Source organism: Hoplias malabaricus, chromosome 8 (assembly GCF_029633855.1).
Source record: "Hoplias malabaricus isolate fHopMal1 chromosome 8, fHopMal1.hap1, whole genome shotgun sequence".
NCBI classification, from domain to species: Eukaryota; Metazoa; Chordata; class Actinopteri; order Characiformes; family Erythrinidae; genus Hoplias; species Hoplias malabaricus.
In genome coordinates this window covers 36,080,542-36,084,801 of record NC_089807.1, presented here as the reverse complement: position 1 = coordinate 36,084,801, position 4,260 = coordinate 36,080,542, and positions in this window count along the sequence as shown.

The window sequence follows — 4,260 nt, the reverse complement described above, 5'->3', positions numbered from 1 at the left end:
CAGATGCTTCAAAGTGTTCTCTTTCATTTTATGTTTTTCCATGGGGCCAGTGTAGCCTGCACGTGGAATACACTCCATTATGCGTCAACTAATTATGCCCAAGACTGATTAACGTAACAGTAAATAAATTGCGATCACATTTACTTGTTAATTGCCTGATGTTGAATAATTCAACAACAAAAAAAAGATGATTGGTAGGTGTATTTAATGTGACTCAGTCCCTTTGGAGACCAGCAATGATTTCATTACAGATTAAAATATTGCACAAAATAATTGACTGTGCAAAAAAAATATTTCTGATTTCTAATCTACTCCATTTGAATACAGTAGCTTTTTGAAATGTTTTAAACAGATGGACCAAAATATAGAATCTCTTTAAACAGACTTGCAATATAAAATGGTTCTTGCCTTCTTCTGTAATGTTATTAATTTGGAGATTTTTGGGGGATAGGCAAACATTTGTTAAAGATGGATTTCACCTCTTATTTTACATTTGAGCGTTTATTATGTAAGTATATGCAGTTTTAAGGGTTTTTTCTTTTTAAACCCTTTATTTATAGAAAAGTAATATTAAAAAAATAAAAACAAGGACCTATTTTTCTATGAAACAGTCTATACCTGCCTTTCTATTCCTGCCTTCATGACTTCAAATATTGTCTTCTGATTAATAGTTAAGGGGTGCTGGTGTCAGGCTCTAATTGTTATTAAAAAGAAAAACCACTGGTGTCTGCATCAGTGAAGGTTTGTGTGTACAGTGTTTTTAATATGGATGTTGCAATTGGAATGAAGTCCAATGGAAGTTCAGGTGGTTTTATTTTTTAAGTTTTAACTAATTATTTACTCTGTTGGTATACAACACTATATGGGGTGCAACTGTAGAAAAAAAAAGAAAAAATCTTTAAGTGAGTATTATAAAATTATTTGCTTATCTTTATAATAAATAAATAATAAATGATGATGATGATAATAATAATAATAATAATAATTATAATAATAATAATAATAATAATAATAATAATAATAATAATAATAATAATATTAAAAGAAAAATTCTTGAACCAGAAATGTTGTATTTGTAGTATGAGGTGTCCTGTTGCTCTTGGAATAAAATACAATAAAACAAACATACAATTAAATATACAAAGCAAACCCATTGTATCCAGCAGACTTAGAAGTCGACAATTAACATGGCACCAACTGCTGCAGTCCTAAACTGACTCTAACAAAAGGAAAAAAAAATAAGCCTTGCAAAATGTCAGGTTATCATCTGGATCAGGCCATTTCTGTTTCCTGCACTGCCCCTCTGCCCCTTCCTTCTTCAGCTATGAAATAATCTCAGTGGTCATGCAAGGAATAAGTGAGGAATCCAAACTCTCATCTCCACTTCCAATCGATCTGACAACTGAGACACAGCTGTGGTTGGTGGAGCTGGTGGAGCTGGGTGAGCACAGGCATAGTGTTTACAAACATGAGAAGAGCGTTATTAGTACTTTAATAAGTCCATCTTCATATTTCTGAATTACTTCTTCTTATTTTTTTTCACCAATTATGTATCACTGATTTGATTGGTTTGTTGTGTTCTCCCAGTGTCTGTGTGGGTTTCCACCGGGTGCTCCAGTTTCCTCCCATAGTCTGAAAACACACATAGATAGGTGGATTGGCGACTCAAAAGTGTCCATATGTTTGAGGGTATTAGTGAATGTGTGAATGTGAGGTGCCCTGCAATGGACGGGCGCCCCCTCCAGGGTGTGTTCCTACCTTGCGCCCAGTGACTCCTGGTAGGCTCTGGACCCAATGCCACCCTGAGCTAGAAACCGGTTACAGACAATGAATGAATAAATGACCCACACTAACGTCCACAGCTTCAGTCTTTATACTTTCCAACTGCACATGAGGAAGCAGGATTTCACATATATCAGATAACAGTAAAATCCAATCTGACCCGACATAAAAATAACAGTTGAAGTGTTAAGGATATCAGTATGTTAGTTGTTGATGTAAGATAGTGGGTGAAGTATATTAAACATGAAACTTATACATGAACATGGGCCGTGTATGCATATGATACTAAGTGTGCAGCACTAGGAATGCCTAACTCTTCTGGGTCTCCACATATATTTTCTGAGTCCTTGGAAATGGAATGTTGTACAATGTTGTATCTTTCTGGAGGTCAGAGGTCCCCCAGCTCCCTCTCCCCAATCCATACAGATAGGTTATTTTAAACAAGAGTCACGTGCTTTGACCTTATTTGGAACAAAACAACTCTACATAATGGGGAGACAGGAGCTGAACGAGAGAGAAGAGACAAGACAACGAGAATTGGAAGATACTCTCTCTCCAGGCTCCATAAAGGCTCGTAAGACACTGTTGTTATTGTAATAAAAATGTATTTACAACTCAAGACGTGTCTGCGGAAAATCTTCTTCATTCACTTTCATCCACACCGCACCTCTCCAAGAGAAATACACAACATGGGTAACACTTTTGCCTTCCACACCTCAAGCTTGGGCAGAAACACCACACTATGCTTGGTCTCCTAACACAGCTAGAGTCTGTCTCTGTAACAAGTTTAAACACTGTGATTGCAGTTGTAAATACTGTAAATAAGATCATCTGCCCTAAATGTGAACTGAATGCCCTAAATGTAAGTGTATAATTCAATGCATTGTGACAATTCTGGATATAAAGAATAACAGCTGAAGATATATAACAGATAACACGTTTTATATTTCTAATTTATAATCTCTAATACAGATTAGATTAATTATAATCACATTAGAATGAACTGAATCCATATTTATGGCTCACTCTCAGCATAGTATAAAAAGGAAAAGAAAAGAAAATGTAATGTATGTTGGAAATAAACACTCCTTATAAAATATAATCAATATATAGTTTATGTATGTAATAAAAGGTCAGTAAAATGGACATTGTACTTAACTGATTAAGGTTTTTTTATTGTTTGTTTTTTGTTTTTATTTGTATTTATTTATTTATTTTTGCAGGTTTTTTGCAGAGTGTTTTTGTTTTAAGCATTAATACAGATGAAAGAACTGAAATAATGATAAGTAAAAAAAAAAATCAGGATCACAGGGTTACTGGGGAAATTAGGCTAAAATCAGTGGTGATCTGCATGCATTATCATTTTGTTATAAATAAAAGTATGACATCAGATCATAAATTGGATTTGTTCACTGTCATTAGGCGTTAGCCCAAAAATGGTCTGCTCAAAATTTTGTTTAATTTTAAAGCCGGTCTTACAACACAAGACCTTTTGAGATTTTATTGTCTCAGATAAATAACCAATGTTAGAATAAAATTATGAGAGTACTTCTGGAGCTGTCACACACTCCTATCATCTCAGTGATTTGGTGTAAGGTAAACAAGACACCTAGGTTAAGGGTTAGTCTTATTCAGTCTTTATCGCATTGACATTCTGATAAAATCAACTGTGTTTAAAGGTAGAGTAGACAATTTCACCAGAGTGCCGGTCTGTGCTATTGTAGTTCACCTACCTGCTAGAGGTCACACAGCCTGAATCTGGACCAATGCACTAGTGCATTAGAGGAAACCTACAGCAGCCAAGCAGGCAAACCGTAACAAATAAGACAATGGCTGTGTTCCACTCCACAGGGCCATTACCCACAGCACCTCAAATAGCTCTGAAAGGTAATGCACAGGGTTTTACCATACAGACTGCTGTGGAATTAAACCAACAGAACCAAGAGTACCTAAGCTGTGACTTTGTGGTGCCTACACACTAATCATGTGATATCAGCTAGAGGAAAACACCTCATTTGGAGTGATCTGAAACATCAACACATAAAACACAGCATATCATGCTGATTGCAATATTTAACCACAAGGAGAAGCATGAATTGCAGCCACATATCATAGTGTGTATGTAATATGGGAATAAATGTGTCTGTGACTGTGAACTCATTTTATTTTATAAGACGGTGTCAGACTTTATTCTTTTAGTTGTTATTTTTTAAAACTTTTTTTATGTAAGGTTAGTATTACAATATAGTTAATTTTAGTTTCTGATTTAGGAGCTACGTTGAAAATCCACATTTCCCCTGAACAGAATAATAAACAAGTTTAGTATTATACATGGTTCAATCAACATTCTAGCAGCCAATGAAGGATGTACTTATTGGTCATATTTAAATGTAGAGGATCCCATTGGCTAGCAATCATTTCCACACGGAGATCACAGAGAGCTTATTGGTCGGTTAGCCACAGGCTACTCTTATGTAA